We start from the raw sequence: 12,110 nt of genomic DNA, 5'->3' as shown, positions 1-12,110 counted from the left end.
ACAAAGATGTCCTGGGCAAGGGAATGGTCTTTGGACTAACAGGTGGAATCCCAATACTCTGAATCAGATAGGTCTGCTTCTCTGATTGATGTTTTCTGTTCTGTCCCTACAGAGGCTTTTGTTTTTAGCTCCTGCTTATCTGTTTCTACCAGCACTTTATAGAATACTCTGTGCATATAATGGTCCTGAACATTAGGCCTGTGTTACACTGCTGTTAGTTAAATTCTACCTGCACACAATCATCAGGGTTAGGGTGATCTATTACTGGTGTAAATCTAGATTTCTCATATGGGAGATTGAGAGCATGGAACAATTATAATTCTCCATAACACTGGTGAGTGTTGTGGGTTTACTTCCCACATTTTTCAGGACTAGAATTTTACTCCCAAAAGTTGCAAATAACCTTCCCCACAGTGGAATGAACTCAAAGTCAAAAAGAGAACACATTCCAAGGAATTATTTCTTGATACTTTGGGTCCTTGGGCATCAAGCCTGCCTCCAGGAGCCATTGGAGACTGGCTCTACTTTCAATTCCTGAGTCTTTCTGGAAGTATTCACTAGAGTGTAAATTTGGAAATTCAGCTTCTTGGCTGCAGCCAACATTACCAGGCTTTCCCAGGTGTTTTTGACTTGGTCCTTCTCTTCCACAGAAGTCTGGAAAGCAATCCTGCAGACCTCCTTATTCCTGTGATTAATTTCCTATGCAAATCCTGAATACCTAAGCTTGTTCCAGCATGTGTGCCCTTGGTTCAGTGAATCCAGAGGTGGAGAAAGCTGCCTAGCTCCATAGGTTCAGCTTTAACCAGGCAAAGAGGTCTTAATCCCTTCTGGGCCATCGTTTGATGCATTAGCATTGCCTGGATCCTGTCCTAAGCTAACATGTGTTGGTGCTATTTTTTAATCTCTGAAAGTCAGGGATAAAATGCTTTAAATGAAAGAGCTCATGAAATGTGATGCATATCTGGCCAAGATGGAATAACAGGAATCAAAATTTACATCCCAACAGCAACAACTTAAAAATGGACCAAGTACATAAAACAATGGTTTTTAGACATTGATGTAGGCAGGGCCCTGTGCTGATCACTCAACCAAGGAAAGCACATTAATTGAGCTCTCTGACCCACCCATGGGGGCACTTCCTGGAGAATGTTTCAGGGCCCAGGACAGGTAGGGAATCCCAGCAGAGCCTGGCACTTCCCAGAGTTAAGAAGAGAGAGATGGAAGTTCAAAAAGAGCTCCCTGCTCTTGGAAAGGCAGAATTAATACTGTTAACAGGGCCATGTTACCAAAAGTGATCCACAGATTCAAAGCAATCCTTTCAAGGTACAAATGGCATTCTTCACAGAACTAGAAGAAACAATCCTGCAATTCATATGTGAGAATAAAAAACCCAGAAGAGCCAAAGCAGTCTTGAGCACTAGAGGTTCCCAATACCCGACTTCACACTCACCACAGAGCCTTAGTAACCACCAATACAGAGCAGCCTAAAACTGTTAAAACAAGTCAAAATAACACCTGGTATTTTGCCAGGGAAATGTTAGAGTTCGTAAACAAGTCTGGATGGTGCCTGGCAAAATGCCAGAGGGAGTGGTTTGAGAAGTAACAAAAGCGAGCCATTAAGTGTGGAGATTCCTTATTGGTTTATTTATTCCTTATTAGTTTATGCTAATTAAGATATGCTGTGCAAAATGTATAAATACCTCTGTTGTCCCACAATAAATGGTTCCTACTCCTGCTGTATCAACGTACACAAGTTATTCTTCACCCCCCCCCCCCCCCGTTATTTTGCTGCAGCCTGACTGCGGCAGATGGTGGCCCGTACGGGGAGCCCCGGGCACTTGGGGGTAAGTGACGAAAAAAAGCTGCCCGTCCATAGATAGGACGGGAGCAATCTGCTCGTCCCTAGGCAGATAGGGCAAGAGGAAAAATGACCATTTCTAGAAAATGGAGAAGATTTATACAGTATGTTTGTGTCTTGTTTTGTCTCAGTGTATTGTATTGTCTTTGTGATGAAAATATGGAAGGGGTGAAAAGTAAATTGATAAGGGAAAGAGGCACCCCAGTGGAACCAAGAATAGTTAGGGCATGTGTTGATAAGAGCCCAGGAACTCTAGTCAGAAAGAAAAAGAAAGTTCAGAAGAAGAAGGATTATCAGGAAAAACGTTGCAGCAAAAGGCCGTTACTGAATACTTTTCGTTACCGGAGGGTGCGTGAATTGTTGTGGCGGCTGCCACGTGCTCGAGCGAGTCACTGTGCAGCAAGTACTTTCGAAGCGGTGGCAGCTGGCTCTTCCAGTGCTGCGAGCCCAAATCTAGACCTGACCTGGAGGCACAGTCTCATGGGCTCTTGCTCCCTGTGCTCTGAAGCAGTTTGAGTCCCGGACTCTCCCCAGGGCCATCTGGGGCTGCCCGGGATGCTGCAGGCGGAGGACAGCCCCATGTCCCTGAAGTTTAATTGTATTGAAGGCCAGTAACTACAACCATTAAGGCCTGTTTCAAATGTAAAAAAAACCTTGAGATAATGTACTAAATTGTTCAAAAAGTTGTTTTCTTAGTGGAATGCTACAGGATTTTCTTTAGCCAGAGTTGCAGAGTTCCTGCCTTCATCCCAGTGCCCGTAAAGACAAAGGTGGAAGAATTTCCAGTGTTGCTGAAAACTGGACAAAACTTTGGCTGAGAAACAGACGAGACTTTGGATCAAGCTAGCTGCCTGCAGAACTTACCTAGACTGTGATTTAAGCTAGCTGCCTGCAGAACTTACCTGGACTGTGATTTACCTGGACTGTGAGTTAATCTATTGAAACACTGCTTTACCTGGACTGAGACAACAAACTAATCTACAACAAATTGTAACTCGGTATCTTTGCTAATGGTGTCATTGCTGGTATAATTTTTCCAAGGGCTTCTTGCATGGAGCCATAAGTTGGCTTGGTATTGTAGCATTTTGTATCCTCCCTTTCTGTTTGTAGCAGGTTATTTATGGTGTTTCTGTAAAAACCACTATGGTTGTTATTTAAATTAAACAAAAGGGGGAAATGTTAGAGTCTGTAAACAAGTCAAAATAACACCTGGTATTTTGCCAGGGAAATGTTAGAGTTCGTAAACAAGTCTGGATGGTGCCTGGCAAAATGCAGAGGGAGTGATTTGAGAAGTAACAAAAGCGAGCCATTAAGTGTGGAGATTCCTTATTGGTTGACTGATGTATCTAGTTTATGCTAATTAAGATATGCTGTGCAAAATGTATAAATACCTCTGTTGTCCCACAATAAATGGCTCCTACTCCTGCTGTATCAACGTACACAAATTATTCGTCACCCCCCCCCCCCGTTATTTTGCTGCAGCCAGACTGCGGCATAAAACCAGCCATGCAGACCAATGGAATACACTAGAAGACAAAGAAGCAAACCTTCACTGACAGTCGTCTGGTGCTTGACGAGGATTATTAAAATAAAAGTGATCACACTTCATCTGAGCTGATACTTCTCAAAACTACCTTCCAGTTAGAATGACAATCATCAAGAATACAAATTTTAATAAACATCCACAGGATTTGAGGAAAAAAGGAACACCAACACACTGTTGGTGGGCTGAAAATTACTACAACCATTTTGAAGACATTCCTCAAAAGACTAGGAATGGAACAACCATATGATCCAGCTGTCCAGCTCCTCAAAAAGCATGAAGAATAGTTAGAGTCAGCACACTGTGTTGGGATGTGGATACATGTTTACAGCACCACAGTTCACCATGGCTGACCTGTGGACCCCAGCTGGGTGCCCACCAACAGACAAATGGATAAAGAAAATGTGGTGTATATAGACAATGGAGTTCTACTCAGCCACCAAGAAGAAGTAAATGTGTCTTTTGTTGGTAAATGGATAGAACCCAAAGCATTATACTAAGTGAAACAACAGCCTCGGACAGTTAAGGGTTGTACGTTTTCTCTCATGTAGATGGGAGGGCGAAGAAAAGAGGAAAGAAGGGGGATCTTATGAACATGGGAAGCATCAGAGCAGAGGCAGGTGACCTTGAGGAGGGAGCGAGGGAAAGAGGAGGTACCTGGTACCACAAGCCAGTCACTCTGTGTGCGCACTTGAAGACTTCCCGGTGACCTCCCCCATGGTGTGCAAGTAGAGCACCAAGGCTGATAACAGGGAAGGGACTGGGGTCTGAGAGGTCAAGGCTCCAGAGTCCACAGGCTGAGTGGAGGTCCACCCCACCAGAGAGACCTTCAGAATCAACCAAGAGATCAAGAATGGCCTTGTTGAACTGAAACCCTGGGAAGAGCTTGTGGCTGGCTCCAACTCCAACTCAGTCCTAAATTCCTGAAAAACTGTTCCATGTGGAGTTCTTGTGGGAACATCACCTGCCCTTGGAGGCTGCATGTAGAGATGGAACGCAGAGTTCTCCATGTAGCCTCTTCGGTCTGGAGGCCAGGTAGGCTCTACACAGCCTGTTTGATACTATATTTTATATTCTTCTCAACCTCACTTCTTGCCCACCAAAACCTGGATTTGCCTTCTCACAAGGAAGTAAGTCCCCCTGATCCAGTCTGCAGATATGAACTTGGCACCCAGTTAGCAAATGGGACTCAAGGGAGGCTCAAGGAGGCTCAGGGAAGTGTTTTCAGGTTGACAGTGTGAGCCTTGGCCATGAGTCTGTCTCTGGGGTCTGAGAGGTCAAGGCACCAGGACAAGGCTACACACCACAGCTTTGTGGCTGTGTCTTGCAGCCAGAGGCAACATGTTCAAAAAGACCGCAGAAGTTCTCGGATGACAAAATGCAGAGATCAGAAGTGACATCCCTGAACTGTGGAACCAATCAGGAGCCTCCTCTCTTCTCACTGTGTGACAAAATCTGTGACCATCACTGTGTCTTCCATAGTCAGAGTGAAAAGGTCAGGCGAACGTCGGAGGAAAAGACCACCAAGAGACCATCTCATACAACAGCAAAGGGTTTATTAGGGATCCAGCATGCTGGGGCTCAGAGCTCACTCCAGAGGAGCAGAGAACAAAGAGCCCCGAGAACAACTTGAGCAGAGTTTATTTACATTCTTTGGAGAGGGCAGGGACTGTACATACATCATAGCATCCCTTAGCAAATCATCACATACGGCGGGAAAATCAAATAACAACTCTAAAACATGATTAGCACATTCACTGGTGGGAACAGGTTGGGTGGAGGTGATATATCAGTCCTAAGGAGGGGTATACATTCCAGATGACTGGTTTAAGCCCTAAGGTTTATACATGCTGAACTGCATGGTCTTGGGGAGGGGGGTTAAGCAACTAGGTGGTCAGGGGAGATTTCAACACACTTCTAATAGGCAGTTCCGGGAATTGTTTTAACTGCCACAGGAATTTCGCGTTCTGAGTGCAGCTTAGAAACTTTACAAAACCTGGTCTTTTATATTTTAATTTCTTTGTCCTTTCATTACCCACTCCTTTTTCTGACTATTTTTAATCTTAAAAGTAATAAATCATAATTATTGAGGGGTCTCACATTCTATTTCTGTCAGCGGAGCGTATTTCTGTCTAATTACCATGAGTTTAACTTGTCCAATTTGAGCTTGGAGAAAGGAAATTACATGGTTGAGCACACAGGGTGCTATGGACACCATTAAAAGTAAACCCAATAAAGGGCCTAATAGGGGAAGAAGGTAGGGTAGAAAGTCATTAAGCCCAGTTCAGAGGGGATTTTCAAATAGTTCCCTTCTTCTCTTTTCTAGATCTTCTTGAAGCTGCTTAACTTTAGTGTGTACTATGCCGATTGGTGGCTGCTAGGGGGCTGCTATGGGTCCCCACCTAATCTGACTGAGTCAGGGACACCTGGCACAGCAGATCTCTCCTGTTATTTGTAGATAAACAACTTAGCAGGGTGGGAATTTGCTTAGGAGTGCTCTGGAAGGACTTCATTAACATTCCATGAGTTGTCCTGCGTTTCCTGGAATCATTCTCAGCATGGCCTCCATTTTAGATTTCACTCAGTATTAGACCCGATTTACCTAACTACACTGACTACCTAATTTTAAATCTGGTTTCATTCCCCCCTCTAATTTGGGAATTCCTTACTGCTGTAAGGAAGGGGGGCGAAGAAGATCTTTCTGGCTTCTTCAGGCTGAAAAGGGACAGTGTGGGGCAAGCAGTTTGGAGTCCCCCTTTAAAAATCGGGTCTATCAAGTGGTCCATGATAGAAGTCTGATTGAGAAGGAATAGGCTGGAGGGCCATTTGAGTGATGGGTGGTCTATAAGAGAAACAAGAATTTATTAGTACTGGAACCAGATTGATGCAGCAATAAATGCCATAGCACAGGAAAATGCCAATGAGTATGATGACAAAGTCAGAGACTAAAAATGTTTTCCATCAGGAAGTACCAAGAACCAGGAGCTAAGATATTGTTTCCATGACAAAGTTGCTGAGGACATGGCTTCTATCTTAGCATGTAAATCTTTAAGGATATTTGTCACATTGCCAGAATTGTCAGGGATATAAACACAACATTTAACTTTTAGGGTTACAGATGTCCTTCCCTTAAGATACAGTTTAATAATTTAATGTCATCTGATCTTGCAAAATCGTTTTACTAGTATGACCTCTGTGTCTAATAGAGAAATCTTTAATTCTGTTACTTAGGGCTGGATAACCATACTAGCAAACATTAAGCCTACCTGTGTTGGTTAGAAATAAAGGCCTTAAACTAAAAACTACTCTGGCATTTCCTTTTGATAGTTATCAGGCATTCCTGTCTGAGAATCTCTTTTGTAGCCTCCAGTTTACTTATTTTTGGAGGTTACATTTAACTATTATTATCATTTAAAATGCCCAGGAATAGCTGTGTTTTGGCTTTGACTGTCTTTGAAAAGTGTTTAAGATGAAGCAAGTGAAACTGACTTTTGTTTCTATATATTGTTAACAGTCAGCTGAGTTTCCCTGGGAGTCCTCAGGGAACTTACAGCAGCTTCTCAGTTCTGCTAGTGCCATATGTGCTAGGATGGGTCCAGGCCTTGCTTGACCTGGCTTCCCTTGGAAGCAACAGTGATGTCTCACTTTTCTGATGACCATCCTCTACACAGCAAATGCACTGATTGGCTTCCTGTCCTCTGCTGGTCTCATTAATCTCCCTGATCGGGAGGTTATGTGGCCCAGAGTTGCAAAGCTCTTTGGAGAAGTCCCCTATTCCCTGATTCAGACTGACTCAGAGGGCAAGAGCCAAATATTGGTTTTCTAGGCCCTTTTAATTTAACTAATTTTAAAACTTAATCTTAAATATCTAGCAAATAAGTTTCAACAGCCTTATATTAAGAGTACTGGGCTTTAATGTCTATCTCTCTATCCTGTATGTGATAACTCCTTATCTTAAATTAACCCAGGTTGTGTGTTCTTAAAGCAGAATCTCTGTAAAACATTAACAGGCAATATTAAATCATTTATAAGAAAACTACAAAATAAAATTATCAAGAGTAAAAACATTTAGTTCATATGATAGCTACCTTGAATTTTGGTGGAGTATATCCCCTGTTTGAGATCCTGGCAATTGTGACAAAAACCAACTTTTGGACACAACTTTAAATGTACTGAAATCTGGCCTACTTCTTTCGTAGTCATTCTCACATGTAGTGAGATGGGACATAGAGCCTCATCTCAGGTAAGGCAGGGCTCTTCATAAATTTTGAGTACTGTAGTTCTGAAACTGATCTTTGCTTTTTAGACATCATTTTACAAAGCCTACATAAATTGTTGCTCAAGTTCACATGAATATTAGCTAACACAATATAATATCACACCTAAAACATGAATTAAAGAAAGGCTGAAAGCTTTTAACCTTTTGTAGAAAAGTAGCAAAGTACTTCTGTGTTTTACAATAAAACCTTCACACAGATTAGGCTCTCATTAACTTAAAAATACATTTAAATTGTATCCCATTGTAAAAAGTAACATAGAACTTTACATATCTTATTGATAACAAGTCCAGTAATAGAACAAAAATGATATAAATGAATTTCCAACATGTTTTTCTTTTAAGCCTAAAATTACCATACAGCTTTAGAACACCAGCTTGATACAATGCTCTTTTGAAGCTTCTATCTTACAGACTTGTATACCTGGAAGATATGAACACATAATTACATTGATGATTTCATATTAACCAAGTTCAGCTTTTAAACAATTAACATAGAACAATTCTCTAAAACAACAGCACTTGTTTAACCAGCTGTTTAATTTCTTTAAGATTACTTGCTCAAAAACTTACACATATAACCAACTTACACAAACCTTCTTTATCACTTACTTAAACCCTCTTAATTACTTAATTACATAGACTCTCTTATCCAGAAACACATTTTCCCTCTTTTAAATCCATACCTAGAACCTTCTAGTTTCTCTTTTTCATCTGTTAACCTCCTTCTGTTCACATTTTGAAACAATACTTGTAAATTTTTTAATTTAAGCAGATTATTTCATAGACATCAACATTTTATTAGGATCTTTTTGAACACCTAGAAAAACTTATAAGCTTAATTTTAAAGACATCTTTACTTTTATCTGTTTACCCAATTTAAAATGAACCATTTGAATCACATGAATCAAAGATATTTGGATCCATTTTTTTTAAAATTTTTTATGAGCGCTCCTCATATATCTATCAATTGTCATATCACTGCATGATATATGGACATACATACACACATACAGACATACCGACATACAACACGTAACACAAGTGTAACACAACACAAGAGTAAAGGCCTTGTAGCTTTTTCAGGTGAAATGTCATTGTAATGTAAAAAAAAAAAAAAAAAACCTACAGTTGATGAAAAATAGAACGTATCAGAAAAACATTAACTTGTCTGTAGGATCAAAATCATGAGCTCAAAAAAATACAGAATCTAAGAAAAAACAAGCAAAAGTCATAGAAAAATTTGACTGGCCAGTAATTAGTAAATGCCATACAATTTACTCTTTGGTTTAATCTAGTTTGAGTTACCATAAAAAGACACTTTTACTCTTTTTTTTCCTTGGGCCTCAGATCTGTCTCCTACTGAGTGCTCCATGCTTCTTCTATTTGCATATCAACTTAAGTCCTGGCTGAGGTCTGGAAGAAACTGGGAAAACTGGAATTCTGAGCAGAAACCTCATGCCTAAGGCATTTTAACCATAAGTCACAATTTCCAGGTTTGGATGTTGAAAATTATGATACAAGTTTAAGATGTAATTTTTAAAATTTCATCTTTATATCTCCCTACACTAGAAAAACTTGCTCACACAAAACTGAAAATAGGATCTCTACTATCAGAAGAAATTTCTTTAGGATCATTAAGCTACTTTCTTTGTTCTGAAGTTCCTAAAGTAGTATTAAGTTACATTAAATCACCTGAAAAAATTTTAAAAGAGAACCACACAGTACCATGTATATCCAAAATTAAGCTTTAAAAATTTAAGACTGTTGCTATTCAATGTTATTTCAATAAGCCAGGCCAACGTTCCAATTCAACATTTTTTCCTAAATCTTACACACTGAGGGGAACAGATACCATATCATAATTTACTATCCTTGCCCAAGTTAATGCACTGGTACACCTAGTGAAATCTTTTCAGGCTACCCAGTTCAAAATTGATGAAAAAATAAAACTGAATGATTGGTAGTTACATGCCAACTTGGAAGTAGAGTTCTTTTAAATTTTTTTTTTGTCACAATTCATTTTTATTAATAGAAAATAAACACTTATTCCAGTTTCAAAGTTGTTATACTTGAAGTTCCTAATTTTTAAAAAACGAATTTAAAATTAATCACTTAATAATCCTACTTTGACTAAGACAGTGAAACTGTGGCTTAAAAAAAACTATTCAGCACCATTTGCTTATAGGTCTTTGAGAATTTGTTCTTAAAGTGTCTGGGAACTATCCTGTCGGCTAAGTACAGGAACTGCTCAGCTGCATGAGAAACCCTCTCTGGGAGAGCCAATGGAAAGCTAAGCCACCATCACCAGAGGAGTCAGTGTACTTCAGCAAGGTAACTCGAGTATACAAGGGTCCCCTCCCTACACTTCAGCCCAGGAGGGACATGCTTTTAAGCACTGAGGTATGAGTAGTTAGACTATTATTTGCTGTTAGAATTTATCTTTCCAGCTAATAACAGTAAATCTCTGGCACAGATGCAATTGGTTCTTAGTGTCTGTGATTTTAGGAAATTCTGTAAAAATTTGGATTTAGTTTACTCAGAAATTACACATTTAATAAGGTTCACTACTTTGGCAGAGTTAAGGTCTGCCATTTTAGTGTCCTTATAAACTATATACAATGTTTAGGCATATCACACTCTTATACCATACTTTAAAATACTGCATTACTAACACAAATATTTTAACAAAAAGTCTATAATTTGAAGCAGCTGATGAAACTAATCCAAAGTATGACAAGGGATATTCACTCTCACTTAAACTATGTTGCCTAGAGAACTTTAAAAACCATGTACCCTTCAAGCCGTTCAAGGAGAGATAACAGGCCCCACTCCTCATTCTCTACTGTGGAATTCCAATTCGGGTTGGGCCAGAAATTAGCACTTTTAGATACTTCAGGAAAGTTCCACAGAAGTGTTAAAAAGTCTTCTAAGCAAAAGAATGTCTAATGCCTGTCTCTATGCATCCATGAGAAGTCATGCTCATCAGAATTTCCTAATAACACAAAGACAAGTCTATATACTTCATCAGATGTCAAAGGAATGAGGTGGGCAGAGTTTCTGCTGCCTTTTTTCTATACTCTGATCCATCAATGTGAGTAAAGTGGACTTTTGTAAGAAAACAGTGTTTGATTGCCAGGACCTCTTTTGGGCATTTCTTCCTAAGTGGAATACACAACAGATACGGGAGTGGGGGAGATAATACAGGGAAGCTACTCTTTCCAGCTCAGAAGGAGTTGATGAAGCCCATATATGCATTCAAGAAGCCCATGGGATCCTCTAGCTGTGGGTAGTGGCTAATGTGGTCATCCAGAATCGACACTGTGGACCACGGCAGCGTTTTCCTGTACAGCTCCAAAACTCTGGATAGGGATTTATAGGATCCAATGGCCCATAGATAAAATGAATGGGAATAGTTACAGAGGCAAGAGCTCCCACCCAGCGTCTTCTAAACTTCTTCCTCTGATTAATGTACTGTAAGAGACTGTCAATCACCAAGTTCCCATCATTGTTTCGGATCCCTGCCCACATATCCCACAGCTCACTCTCGGAGGGTCGAGTGTATGGTCCAAAGACGGGAGTAAGACCTCGAGAAAATACAAAGAAGTTCATCAACCTCGTGAGGATGGGTGACAGCACACCTCCATCTTTAAGTAGCTTTTGGAGAAGGAGAGGTCGGTGAGTCTCAGGAAAGATACCTCCATTTGACAGACAGAGACTCTTTATAGTAAGCCGGCCAGATCGATTTTGCTTGTACCTATACAGCAGCTCCTGAGCAACAATGTCTCCATAGTCATGAGACAACAGGTTGATCCTACGGTTCTGGAGTCCTAGATGGCGCAAAAGCGCCTCCACGATGCTGGCCTGCTCAAATATGGAATAGTGGTGTGGTCTCGGTTTGTCACTGAAGCCAAAGCCTAAGAAGTCAAGGGCAATCACTCGATGAAACCTCAGGGTCAGACCTTCCCAAATCTTGTACCAGTCATAGCTGGAAGTTGGAAAGCCATGTAAAAGCACAACTATCTCAGGACTGCCAACCACACCCACAGAGTCCTGGTAGAAGATGCGCAGTCCCTTGTAGGTGAAAAACTTGCCAGAAGTCTTCCATGAGTGCAGCGCAGGAGAGAGCTGAGGGGGTGGGATGTGCAGGTACGCGGCCAGCAGGGGCACGGCCAGTAGCCCCACCTGGACCCACCACTCCCTCATCCTGACTCAGGTAAGACCTGGGCTACAGGACTCCATGTTTGGGGGACCGGGCGCGCATGCCTCTTTTAATTTTCTATCCTAAGTATTTAAGTTCTCTGGCATGAATTATCTGAAATCACAAACTAAACAATTACCTAACCGCAACTTTTAACTGCAAGATTGTGCAATGCTTCAAACTCATTTAGATACCATATTGTTACAATAAAAAATCTTTTAGATACACATTC

The 12,110-nt window shown here is 40.8% G+C and overlaps 1 pseudogene; it reads right to left on the bottom strand.

Annotated features, from left to right (window-relative positions):
- Window positions 1-10,760: 10,760 nt before the first annotated feature.
- On the bottom strand, window positions 10,761-11,909 carry LOC144254018 (mesoderm-specific transcript homolog protein pseudogene; annotated as a pseudogene).
- Window positions 11,910-12,110: the final 201 nt, after the last annotated feature.

This window comes from Urocitellus parryii, chromosome 3, assembly GCF_045843805.1.
Source record: "Urocitellus parryii isolate mUroPar1 chromosome 3, mUroPar1.hap1, whole genome shotgun sequence".
Lineage (NCBI taxonomy): Eukaryota > Metazoa > Chordata > Mammalia > Rodentia > Sciuridae > Urocitellus > Urocitellus parryii.
The sequence above is the reverse complement of the archived record's forward strand: the minus strand, read 5'-3'. Positions and strand labels throughout refer to the sequence as shown.